Below are 14,177 nucleotides of genomic sequence, written 5' to 3' on the forward strand. Positions count from 1 at the left end.
ATAGGTTATAAAACAAATGTGACAAAATGCTAATTAGAGAATCTAGGCAGTGAGTACGTGGTATTCATTGTGCAACCCTTTCAACTTTTTCCTATGAAAAATTTCATAATAACATGTTGGGGAAACTTTCTTTAATAGCTCACTTTGCATCAGGATTGAATCCAAAGTTTTTGGCGTGGTCCACAAGACCCTGCCCCATGCCCCTGCGCTCCTCTGTGGATGCATCTCCTGCCAATCACTCTCTCTCATTTCTTGTGCTCCAGACACAGGGGTTATCTTCCTATGTTTACATGTCATCTCCCCTCTTGTCTTAGAGTTTCCATAGCTCTAATCATAACTCTATGTAGTCGATTGTGTAATTATAGGTGGAATCATAGGAAGTGCCATTTCCACAGGTGAGAGAGTCAAGTGTTAGCAATTTCTTAGGACCCTAAGAATTGTTTGATGACTGCTAACTCTTGCACAATGTCTGGTAAATGCTACTCAACATATTCTTCTAAGAATTAATTATGTTGATTAATTGATGGAAGTCAGCCACCTATATTTTGACCATCTAATTTCTTGACTATACGTATTCTAAAGTGTTGAGAGTTGTTTAAGCATGGAGACATTTGCACCTTTCTCTGGCCTAAGCCAGTTCTTTGTTATACAAGGGAAATAAAGAATTTTATCCCCTCAAATCTAGATATTTCAACAAAGCATGTTGCCTTCCCCCAATTCTCTGGTCAAATGGGTCTAAGCTCTAATTTTGTTTTTCACAAACAGGGGCAGAGCAAAGCATTCATGACCATTAGGGTTCAGGCAGTTCTTAGAGCACATCCCACCACTAAGAAAGGGAGAGGAGTTTTTGAATGAATCTCAGATGGGCCATTTTTAATAGCTGTTAATGAACAAAGCATTTCCTCTCTGGTTTTCCCATGGTTAAATTTACATAGTCAGGCCCACTTTCCAGAACTGTGATGACTAAATGAATCAATATGTGAAGAGCCAGACTAGTAAGTTCTTTATTTCCTTGTGACCCTCATCCATTCACTGTAGTCATGAGTAGGCAAGAAAGCAGCTTCACCCTTGAGGGTATGTGGGGCCCACAGACTAAAGATGGGTACTAATCCCAGGAACTTGTGAAAATGTTACTTTACATGGCCAAAGGGAATGAAGATCGCAGATGCAGTTGAGGTTGCTAATCAGCTGACCTTGAGATAGGAAAATTATCCTGGATTATCTAGGTAAATGCAATGCAGTATTATCACATAAACACTTAAAAACAGATAAGCTTTCTTGGCTGTGGTCAGAAAGAGATGTGACAATGGAAGGAAGGTCAGAGAAATGTGACATTGCTGGTTTGGAGATGGAAGAAGTAGTCCATGAGCCAAGGAATGTGTGTGGCCTCTAGAAGCTGGAAAAGAGAAAATAATTGATTCTCTTTGAGAGCCTCCGGAATGGAATGAGGCCCAGCTGACACCTCAATTTTAGCTGAGGGATCTGTGTCAGGCTTCATGTCTATAGAACGGTAAGATATTAAATCTGTGTTGCTTGAGGTTATTTGTTATAACAGCAATGGAAAACTAATGCACTGATCTTCTAGGCTTTTATTTTTTTCTTCCCCCTACTTTTCTTTTTCTTCCTTTCCTTTTCTTTCTTTTCTTCTTGTTTCTCTCTTTCTCCCCCCCCCCCCCTTCTGCTTCATTGTCTTCTTCTTTGGTAGTTGTGTTCTGCTGAGCCCCAGGGAGTGTGGCACATAATGTAATGACCCATGGTTCCTAATAGAGGATGGGCCAACAGTGTTCATTTGGGGCAGCTTTGTGGTTTCTGCAGACCCCGCAGGCAGCCTCTCATAGTGGCTTCTGTCTCTCACTCATTGGTCAATCCAAGGATGTGAGCCAATTTCTCCTCCAATTGCCAGCAAGGAGAAGGTGGGAAAGGCAGCTACCGGCTGCACTCCAGGCTGCAGAACAGTCAACCATTGGCTGCAGTGATTCCTCATTGGTTGGAGTCATACTTGGGCAGATAATTAGACAGGACATAGTCAACCTTATTTGAAGAAGAGTAAGGTACAGGGACATGAGTGCATTCTTGGATTTCTGTTGAGATATCTCCATGCTCTTTCATTGGCCTGAAAGCTGGGCCCATTTCCTTGGTTACAAAAGCCCAGACTTGACAAGGAAAAGGGTGGTGTAGAAAAGACAACTTAGAAATTTTAGGTGTCAGTTGTCAAGCCCTAAACATTTGAAGTAGGCTATGTAAGCCACCACAGTTGTCTCATAACTGACAATAAGCTTGGGACTGAGCATTCATGACCTCATTTCATCTTCACAACCCCTGCCTGAGGTAAGAACTATCATTTCTCTTTTATAGACTAGGAAATTGAGACTCGGAAAAGTGAACATGTCACCTTATTGTCATGGACCTAATCACAGGCGAAGGTGGATTGGAACCCAAGTCTATAAGACCAGAAGAATAGATAACACTTTTTTCCCTTTGGTCCTTCCTGTAGACAATTAATGCCACTGCCCTTTAGGGGATGCATTTCTTTCTTGGCCACTAATCTAATGATGAATAAATAAAGGATTGCTGCTATAAAGCCTGATTCCTAGGCCACACCCAGGTAAATGTCCCATTGGCCTCAGTAGCAGTTAACTTCAATGAGAGGTTGCCTGATTAATAATAATATCGCCACCTGCTATTTATAGACAGCCATTCTCCAAGGAGTCCAAAGTGCTTTATAGACATTCTCTAATCCAGTCTTGCTGTGTTCCAGTAAGTCGGGTTTTTGCCTTTTCACAGAGAGGGGTCCCATTCGGAGAGGTCTTGTCAGTCATCATACAGAGAGCAGAGAGTGGGCATCCCCTACTGGTGGTCCATCAGTGATTGTTCAGCCTCGTATGACTTTGCTCTCCATGGAAATTGGGCCACATCTGTCATTGTGGATTCTTCTTTCCATGAGCCTTTGGCAATGCTCAGTCCACAGGGGCTGGGCAGACTGCTTCATATGAATTTTCAAGGCATTGAAAGGGTTTATATCTGGACTCACTTCCAGACAGAGGCATCTATGAATTGCTTCTGGGAACAGCCTCATTGTCTTCATTGTCTTTGTCTTTGTCTCCTCCGCCTCCTCCTCCAACACAAACTCTTATTTGGTGACAGCTATATTCCAGCTCCTGTGCCAGGCACGTTAGAGGGACTGCTTGACTTGTTCCTCACAATAGCTACCAATTGGTAGTTATCGTTACCAACCCCATTTTACAGAGTAGAAAACAGAGGCTCAGAGTGAATAACAAATTTATTTCATTCTGATAGGTGACAGTATAAACTGTTCCAGGTCAACTTGAGAAACTTCGAGGCTTTACCACCCAGCCCAGAGCCTGGCACACATGCGACACCCAATGAGTTGATGCTTATTAGAATAACAGAATAGCTAACATTTATTTAGTGCAGGCACATCATACGTCATAATTTTTAATCCTTGCAACATTTTATGAGGAAGATATTTGTATCTCAATTTTATAAAAAATGAACTAAGGCTCAGAAAAGTAAATAATTTATTAAGTTCATAAAGTTAAAAAACCTGGTAAAGTTGTATTTTAATTCCCATCTTTTCAGATTCCAAAATCTCTACACTTAATCCATAAACTCATTTGAATGAATGGGGGATTGAATGGTGAGTGGATGGATGGATGGATGGATGGATGCCTGGATGATAGGGAGAAGAGTGGATGGGGCCAGGACTTTCCTCCTATGCTTTTCTGTTACAAATGCTAAATTCCTCATGACAACAGAATGCTAGTGACAGAAATACACGTGCAGCACAGTCTCAAACCGTCAAGGACTTATGTAAGTTGACATGGATTTGCTTAGCCACAGAAGGAGACTTACACTCTAAAATGAGGCATTTTGAAAGCAAAATGGGTGCTGACTTATTGAAGTCAGATCCAAGATTCACTGACCTAATGAGTGTCAATGACAGAGCTGGGCTCATGGTGGAAGAATGAGGGTTACACCAGGCTGAGGAAGGGCAGAGTGACAAGGGTTTTCTGTGCATTATAAATTATCTCAACAACTTCAAGATATGAAAATTTGAACGATTTCATCTGGAGTAGGAGAAGCTAAGGTGTCCTGGAGCACTTACCGATTTCTCAACCTAGAGTCAGGTGTCTGGCCCAGGTGGACACTTAGGTTCCATTTGGCACTCCGGAAGTTAGAGACCCTGGAAGGAGAATCTGTTTTATTAGGATTTAGTCACAATTCAAGGAGGAGAAGGAAGCCACCCTTCAGATGAGCATCTTGCACAAGCATGTCACTTCATGGCCAGGGTACAGCTTCCTTTGGTTGAATGCTTTTGGCAGCAGGTCCCAAGGGACTAGCCTACTTGGAGGCAGAGGCCGTGGGATGTATGCTGCTCAAAGGAGCTTGGCTGCCCCTGCACCACCGTCACCATTCAGTGACACGGTGATTGAAATTCCAAAATGGATGAAACATTTCAAGTGTGAAAATGCCTTTAGGATAAATAGATACACAAGAGAGTGCGTAAGTAACATGCCTGGCTCCCTGCTGTAGACATCACTCTTGCAGCTGCCTGGACAAGCTCAGGATTGCATCGGGAACGTAGTCTTCTCACCATCCTGACCTTGCTGAGGATGAGAGCGGTTGGGAGACAGCTGGCTGCAGAGCCAACACTGTGCTCCTCTCTGCTCAGGTGGGTCACAGCAGCGCAGGAGTCAGGGTGCAGTTGCTCACTAAGAGAATTCTACTCCTGTGTGCAATCTTCTCCATGGAATGAAGCTGCAAATACTTCTTTTTTAGTTGAATTTATTGGGGTGACATTGGTTAATAAAATTATAAAGGTTTCAGGGGTATAATTCTACAACACATTGTCCGTATATCGTAGTGTGTTTACCAGCCCAAGTTGAGTCTCCTTCCATCCCTATTTATCCCTCCTTTACCCTCTCCTACCTCCCCACCCCCTTTCCCTCTGGTAACCACCATACCGTTGTCTGTCAATGAGTTTTTTTTTCTTAATCCTTTCACCTTTTTGACCCAGCCCCCTAACCCCTCCCCTCTGACAGCTGTCAGTCTGTTCTCAGTGTCTATGAGTCTATTGCTATTTTGTTTGTTAGTGTATTTTGTTCATTGGATTCCATGCGTGAGTGAAATCGTGTGGTACTTGGCCTTCCCTGATTGGCTTATATTATGCAAATACTTCTTGCCAGGGCCCTCCTTCCCTCCCTCTCTTTCGTCATTGCTTAAGAAAGAACACCCACTCTTCCAGTCATCTATTGCTACATAGCAAATGACACCAAGCTTAGTGGCATAAAACAGTAGCGATCCTTTACTTGCTTGAGTGCAGGCAAGTGGCGTGGTCTTGGTGGGTCAGCTTCTCTCTTTGACACGCTGTCAGCTGAGCCAGCTCGCCTGGGGCATGAGGACCTTTCCAGGTGGCGGCCTCACAGGGCTAGGTGCTGGGTCATTGCTCACCAGGCACTGTCAGCGGAGGGACTCAGGTCTCTCGAAGTGGGCCTCTCCAAGGGGGCTTCTGGCACCTTTTCAGAACAGGGTGGTTGGGTTCCAAGAGCATCCCAAGAGGTCCAGGTGGAAGCTCAAAGCCTTCTTAGGACATCACAGGAGCCCAGAATCTCATTTCTCTAACACTCTCTTGGTCAAGCAAAGTTGTGGCTTTTTAAAATCTACCACCCTCAGCTTATAGGTGGTGGGTGTGTGTGTGAGTGACTTAAGAGTAACGGTAACATAAAGGCAGACATTCAGGGCTCCATGTGACTTTAATGGAAAGTGCTAAGTTCCCGAGGTCAGCAGCAGAATTCTGGCTGGACCAGGGGTCTGGAGGTCCCTAATATTAATCAAGGATGGTGAATTCATACCAGACAATTTATAGCTGGGTAACTTCAGGCATGCTACTCAAATTACACAAACTTAGTTTCCTCAGTTACAACATGGAAATAATCCTATGTAATGTTATTGCTTTGTGAATAGTAAAGAAGATAATGAAAACAGCAGGAAGGGCACACCAAAGTGCCTGAGTTACAGCGGGCAGTCAATAGATGGAAGCTACACATTTATTTGAGAAGTGAAACACTTTCCAGAAATCCTTCTAGATCCATTGAATTTGAGCTCATTATTGATTTTTGTCATTATTTTCTTGCTTCTCTGTTTGTAACTCAGTGTTTTCTTATTATAAGAGCAGTACATGGGCACTTTAAATATTTAGAAAATATAAACAAAATAAAAAAAAATAAAAACCACTTGTAATAATGCAATCCAGAGTAACACTTGGAAACTTTTCAGGTATGTGCTCAGATATATATCAATTGCCTGTTACCAGAAAAACGTGCCACTCCAGGTCTCAGGCCTCAGCACAGCAAGACTCACACTCACAGAGGGAGCCCCTGATCCAGGCCGGACTTGGCTGGGCAGCTCTGCTCTGCTCTGCTCCGTGTGGATCTCATTCTCCTGGGAAGAAGCCAGTCCTGTTATATTCCGCTCATGAAGATGGGCAGAAATGGAGAGGAGTGGGAACGTGTGAGTGTTTCGCTCTCGGGTTGGAACTGGCACACTCACAGCTTCACCCCACTCAGTTGGCCAAAGCAACTCACAGGGCTGACTCCAAAATTTACGGGCAAAGGGTGTAGATTCAGAAAAGGTGTCAGGAACTGGGGCCAACAGTGTAACCTATCATAGCATATAATTTTGTTTTGGAAAAAAATAAAGGCTCAAAGTATACTTTTTTTTGGTTACTAGCTTTTTTCACTTAGCATATTTCTGAAAAAAATTCCCGTGTGATGTGATAGCCTTCTGCACTGGTTCTCCTATGACTTGTTCCTTTATTCCATTGAATGAATGGTTTGCAACCTGTATAATTGGTTTTCTATTATTGCCATTTGGGTGTTCCTAGATTTCCAGTATTATGATCATTGTAGCACTTCATTTCTGTGCATTCATGAGCAGATTCTGTATTGCTAGGTCAAAGTTGTGTGTAAAAAATAAGGTTCTGCTGTATGATGCCAAATCGTCAACACTCAGAAAAACAATACCAGCTGATGTGCTCCCTCTAGCAGTATATTACAGCACCCACTTCCTTCAGTTCCCACCTACTCTGAGTACAGTCATTTGTATATATGTATATGTATGTATTATAAAGTAACTCTTTATTTGGTGATAATAGTACAAGAAACTCATACACATTTTATATGGATTCACCAACTGCTTCCTTTTTTATTATTTTTGTATGTATGTAAGCATTATACACGTATATCTCTTTGTACATCCACATTCCTATTTCTATTTTTCTAGTTCTGTCTTTGTCTCTATCTCTACCTCTGTCTCTATCTCTATCATCTCTATATCTATCTATCTATCTATCTATCTATCTATCTATCTATCTATCTATCTATCTATCTATCTATCTATCATCTATCTATCATCTATCATCTATCTATCTATCTATCTATCATCTATCTATCTATCATCTATCTATCTATCTATCTATCTATCTATCTATCTATCTATCTATCTATCTATCTATCTATCTATCTATCATCTATCTATCTATCATCATCTATCTATCATCTATCTATCTAATCTGTCATCTCTGTCTATCTATCTCTGTCTCTGATTTTTCCCCCTGAATCATATATGAATAAGTTTGGAGACACCAATGCCCTTTCACTAAATAATTTGCTGTGTATTTCATAAGAAAAAGGACATCCTCATACACAGCCACACCGTGATTATCAAAATCAGGACATCTACTATTGATAGAATGTTATTATCTAATCCACAGTCCATATTCGTATTTCTTTGATTGTCTAATAATATATTTTTTAGCTGCTTAGTTTTCCCAGCCCAAGATTTAATTCTGTATCACTTACTATATTAGTTGTCACTCCTTTTTAGTTGTCTTTGATATAGAAGTTTCTTTGCTTTTCTTGGTGCTTTTTTGACTTTGATATTTATGATGAGTTCAAGCTGGTTTGTAGAATGCCCATCAGGTTGGCTTTGTCTGATAGTTAGTTCTTCATGTTTAGACTCAGGTGTCACCATCATAATGAATTCCTTTTTATTTAGTTTTATTCATTAAAATTGGAGTTGTAGTACTAAAGGTTCGGTTTTTAAAATTTTGTGGTTTGTAATTTCATAAAATGGGTACGTAATTCTTTCTAAGACAATTATTATTAATTTATAACATGCATACAATAAAGTAAACAAAGTATTAGGTATATACTTCAATAAAACTTTAGTGGAGAAATTTTTTTACTTATGTAAACACCCACGTGACTACCTCCCATTCCAATATATAAAACTTTTTTTAGTGTCCTAAATGACTTTGTAGTCTTTTGGTACTTTGTCCATTTAATATCATTTTGGTAAAATGTATTTACATGGCTGCAAGTCATATCATTATGCTCATTCATTCTGTATGTGATTCCATTGTATAAATATACTATTTTTACAGATCCACTTTCTCATTGATGGATATTTGAGTGGTTTTTAGGTTTTCATTATTATGAATAGCGTAACTGAAATTCTTGGCTGTGTGTTCTGATATACATATATAATTACATCTATGAGTAGAATTGTTGGGCCATAGAATATATAAATATTTATTAGAAAACACTACTTCATTATTTTCCAAAGTGGTAACATTATCTTACACATCACCAGAAATGTGTAAGAGATACCATAGATGTAAATCCATTCCAAAACTTAGTATTATAAACTTTCAATTTTGGCCAATTGAATGTGTATAAAATTATAGATCGTAGTTGTCTTGATTTGTATTTTCCTGATAATCAATACTGCTTTACATCTTACCAAAGGTTTTTTGACTATTCACGCTTTTTCTTGAAATGCCTGTTCATGTATTTTGCCCATTTTTAATTAGTTTACTCATAATTTTATTTTTGATTTGTAGGATAATCTTAGATTTTTCATGAAATAAAGTTTATCCACCTTTGTCTTTATGCTTTCTGCCTTTGCTTTCCAATTTAGCAATGTTTCTCCACCCTATAATTATTTACATATTTACCTGTATTTCTTCCATGGCCACCGGTTTTCTCTCTGCTGTTTCCATCACTCTCAGCCCCACCTAAGCCACATTCCAGAGCTGCAGGTGTGCAGCAGCGTGGGATCTGAGATTTTGCACTGCATAATCAGGTACCCAGGACTCTCTGGGTCTCCACCCTGGCCCCTTTCAAGCTCCACCCAAGCTTGGCTGTGGCTGGGCCCATCGAACTGCCTGGAGGTCCCTGGTCTATTTCCAACAGATGAGTCATTTTCCTTTCCAAGAAACCAAGGAGTGTAACACTTACTGGATACTCTGAGAGATTCAGCTAAACTGCTTTTACAAATGAAGACACTTAAGTCCTAAGAGGTGATGCAATTTGTCCAAAATTTCACAGCCAGAAGTATGAGAAAGGCATGGAGGTACCAAATGTTTCCTTTGGGCAAATATATGCGTGTTTGTAAACTTTGTGTTGGATTTAGGGAACATGCATTCAGCTCCCCTGCCCCTGAGTCCCAACTCTGCTGAAAGGTAATCCACACAGCAGTTCAACTAGTCTGCTTTCACCCCAATGCCTTCCATCTGCTCTCCAAACAACACTCAGAGGAAAACTTTTGTTGAAGCCAGTTTACGTCTCTCTGCAGCTTCAAATGCCTCAGTTGCTCCCCTTTGCACTTAAATTCAAATCTAAATTTTTTTACTATGCCCTGTGTGCATGGTACCTGCCTGTTTTCCTCTTTCTCTCCCACGCTCATCCTTGCTCACTCCTGCAGCCACACAGGCCTCCCTTACGTTCTTCGAATGCACTGAGGTCTTTTCCACCTTAAGACATTTGTTCCTGCTTTGGCCTTTGCTGAGGATGCTCCTCTCCTGGCCTTTTGTGCGACCAATTTCTTCTCCTTTAGTTCATGCTTTAGCTTAAATGCCACCTCCACAGAGAAACCCCTCCTGTCCCTCCTAAGCACATCCCTCCTTCTCCTTTATAATGTACCGCGGAGCTTTGTTTCATTCCTTACTGGAGCGTATTACAATCTGTAATTATGTTGTTTATTTGCTTTTTACTGCTTTCTGTGGGGTTCGCTCCTCCAATGGATGGCACCTGCCAAAAGTTTGTCCCATTCAGCTGTATCCTCAGGGGCTGGCACCCTGTTCAACCGATATTTGTTAAACCAGTGAATGAATCCAGAGGCTATTCAATAATTAGTGGTTTTCATTTCCTTCTCTCTACACAGGGGTGGCTACTCACACACGCCGGCACTCACAACCTGAAGCAACTGGACCAGGACAATGGAAATAACAGCTCAGAGGATGTGTCTAGAGTATATCAGAAAAACAGGCTAAACCAGTCGAGTTCTCTACTATTTTCTGTTTTGTTTTGCTTTGTTTAGCAAGTTCCTTGGCCTCTGAGCTTCTAGCCTGGGTGTACACATTCATGGGGAGGGAGGGGTACAGTAATGATATATTAGGGTATATTCACATAATGAGCACTCTACCTGGATAAATCACTACCAAAAATATACCTATTAGGCTGTGACAGCAAAATGCTTCTTGAAGAGATTCTGTACCTTTCGAAAAGAAGTAGGAGCCAGTTAGGTAACCTTTCCAGTCCCTTGTGCTTATGGGGCCCATTTGCAATACCTGGTGCTCGGTGAGGTGGAGGAGGGAGCGCTCCCATGGCTCCCACGTGCCGGATGAGCAGAATGGTTCCTTCTCGGGAAGTGTTCTGAGCCAGACTGGGATGGGCCACCCTAACTGGGATTGAGAGGCGTCTTTTCAATACCTGGCTGACCCAGCCTGGCTGGAAGTTCCCGAGGTTAGTGGCTGCCTTTCAAAGGCTTTTGCTTCGTAGGAATCACAAGTGAGGAAGCCTGTATTGTCCTCTCGGTGACAGTTGGAGAATTTCATGCTCTAACGAATGGGCTGCAGTTAATATCTGGGGAGGATAGGCAACTTTATAATATTTAAAGAAAGAAAGCGATTATCCTCTCTTCCTCCTTTCCTTCCTCCCACCCTGCGCGGTACTGTGGCTGGGTTAGAGATACGTGATGAGATGTCTTGCCTCTTAGGAGAAGAGCAAGTGGAGCGTGATAGCTCAAGAGGACAGCAACCATCCTGGGGACAGGCAAGGGCTCGGGCTTGGGGATACGAACAGCGGTGTGCTGGTAAATGTTTAACAACTGGCTCTGGGTTGGGGGAGGGGAGACCTTGATTTGCAGCGCTTGCGGATTTCCATGGTGTAAACACTCCCGCCTTGGTGGGCTTTGAGCTGCCAACCTGGCCCTGCTGCCTCAGGAGTTGGGAAGAGAGGCACACGCCCTGCTCTGCGGCTGGCGGAGGTGGCTTAGCACACCCCTGAGAAGGGCACCTCAGCCGGTCCCCTGGAGCGGGGTTTGTGATGTTGGGGGAAACTTCTAGAGGAGGAGACACTCGGCCTATATTAGCTTCTTTAGGAAGGGGGGGCTAGTAAAGGGAAGGAGCTACAACTCTTCTCTTTATTCTCTTTATGTATATTGAAGAAAATAGGAAAAGGCAGGTAAAACAAAATAAGAAAATAAAACTCGCATGTAATTTAAAAACTGGGAGATGAGCATGGTTGGCTTTGTGATCATTTTTCCTTACATTTTTTTCTTTTTTTCTCTTTATGTGTTGAACTATTATTAGAAAACAGGCTTTTCTCTCCCACTTAGTGTTTTGTCAGATAGTAATATTGTGACTATGGTTTTCTTTTTAAATTCATTTAAAAAATTTATTATTATTTTTATATTATTCATTGAGCTTATTAGGGTGACATTGGTTCCCAAAACCATATAGGTTTCAAGTGTACAACTCAATAAAGCATCTTCTGCACAGGGCATCGTGAGCCCATGGCCCCATGCTTAAGCTGATAATCCATTTTTTACTATTTTGATGCCCCTTTTAAAAAATTTTGATTCTGATTAAAGAATCTGTGTTTTTGTATGTTTTAAAGACACATTAATACATAAAATTATAATTGTTAAGTTTATTTTTCTAGCAACTTGATTTAGAATTTATTTTCATATGTTCTTATATTTTCCTTGGTCTTGCTTTTTGTCAGTTCTTCTATGGCTTTTTTCTTTCTTTATTTTTAAAATTTATTTATATACCTTGCTTTAAATTTAACTCTTCCCATTTGATTTAGGATTTTTAGCATACTTTTATTTTCTTCTTTAGCATCCTCCCATTTTTCTTTCCCACTTGGTAGTGTTCGCTAATAGGCTCAAGAACATTATATAAAAGTGTTGGTATAGAGTTCTTGTTGTTGTTATTTATTTAAGTATTGACTCTTCCAAAATAATTTTGACTTTGGTATATAGTTGTGTGTTGTTGTTTTTTTAAAGTTATCTTTATTGTTGAAAGTATTACAGATGTCCCCTTTTTTCCCCATTGACCCCTTCTACCCCGCACCCACTCCCCACCCCAGGCCTTCACCACACTACTGTCTGTGTCCATGGGTTATGTGTATATGCATATAACTTATTTGGTTAATCTCTACCCACCCCCCACCCCCCACCTTCTCGTATGGAAGGACCTGGAGAATATTATGCTGAGAGAAATAAGCCAGGCAAAGAAAGACAAACATCACATGATCTCACTTACATGTGGAATCTAAAGAACATAATAAACTGATGAACAAAATAGATTAAGTGACATAGAAGCATGGAACAGACAGACTAGTATATAGTTTTATAACTAAGCTTACAGTAATGAATTAGTCTTGCCTGCATTTTAATTGATTTTAGTGCTCATTAACAGTCTCCGTATACCATTTTGGAGTCCTGGTTTTATCTTCATCTTTCGGTTGGGCGGAGTACGTGTCCACATAAGTCTTCCAGTAAGAGTACATCAGTGATCTATTATGGAACCTCTTGAATGCTTGAAATGGAATGTGGTTCTATTAATGTGACCCACAAATGAAAATTTAACTGGCAGGAGATGAAAAAACACACCAAACCTAATTTAGTTGAGGATCATAACAGAAATCACTGCCCACCAGGGGCCCTGACTCTTTATCTCGATGTTAAGCTTCAACCACACGTCTTGTTTTCTGTTTGTGCAGGTATGTTTTTGGATCCATGTGTGGGTCCTTATATTTTTTCTCACTAAAGTGCAGCATGTGCTGTTTGTCCTGCCACTGGGTTAAGCCACTCTATGTTCCTCCTAGGTCTAGGTCCAGGGTCTGCTGACTCTGGGCTCATGATGCTCACTGGGCAACACCGGGGCCACCTGGTGCTGGGAGCAGCCAGAGGAGGATCCCCTTGGTGCAATGCCAGGTGGACCCCTCAGATGCTGACTCCTGGAGAGCTTGCCAGACTATCTCATGTCTGTGACATCCTTGAGGGTTTCCTCTGGGCTCTCTGAGAAAATGGCAGACCTGTCACCCAGACAAACACAAAGGGGGGATCTATATGACCACTGTTATTAACCACGTGTGGCTTCATGCTCCAAATCCTTTAGGAGGTACGTCAACTCACATTTTAAGCAATGATTTGTTGTGGTTTCCAAGCACAGTGTTATTTGCTTTACATTGATCGTCTCATCCAGTTATCCAGACATCTCATTATCCTCATGATAGACGAGGAAACTGAGGCTGAGAGCGATCCTGTCACTTGCTCTGGGCCACTTGACAGAGCCTGCATCAGGGCCCAGCATTCTGGCTCATTGACTGTAATCTCATTCCCTATGCTATATGCCACCTTCTTGAGTAATGAAGGGATTTGGTGCAGAGACTTCAAAGACTCCCCTTGGGTCCCTGTGCTGCCTCCCTTCAAGCTAAGTGTGGCTATTATCTCTGTCTTTCAGATGTGGAAACAGATGTTTAGAGAGGTGAAGTAACTTACCCAAGGTTACACAGCTGTAAAGGATGGAACTGGTATACAAATGAAAGCAGTTGACTTTCAGAGCCTGAGATCTTGGGGGTTCTAGCATCTCCTGGTCTGAAACAGGTAGAGGACCTCAAGGTCCCAACCCTGGTTCTGTGCTATCAAGCATTGGGACCTATGGCATTCAGAAAGTGCATGAAGAGAAGACACACAGAGAAAAGAAACTAGCCTCGGCTGAGATCCTCTGGATACAGCCCTCCAATATTCCCAGTGGGCTTTGAGATGAAGATTATAGTCCTATTTATTCAAATGAGGAAGAAAGT

This window comes from Miniopterus schreibersii (assembly GCF_964146895.1).
Source record: "Miniopterus schreibersii genome assembly, chromosome: 10".
NCBI classification, from domain to species: Eukaryota; Metazoa; Chordata; class Mammalia; order Chiroptera; family Miniopteridae; genus Miniopterus; species Miniopterus schreibersii.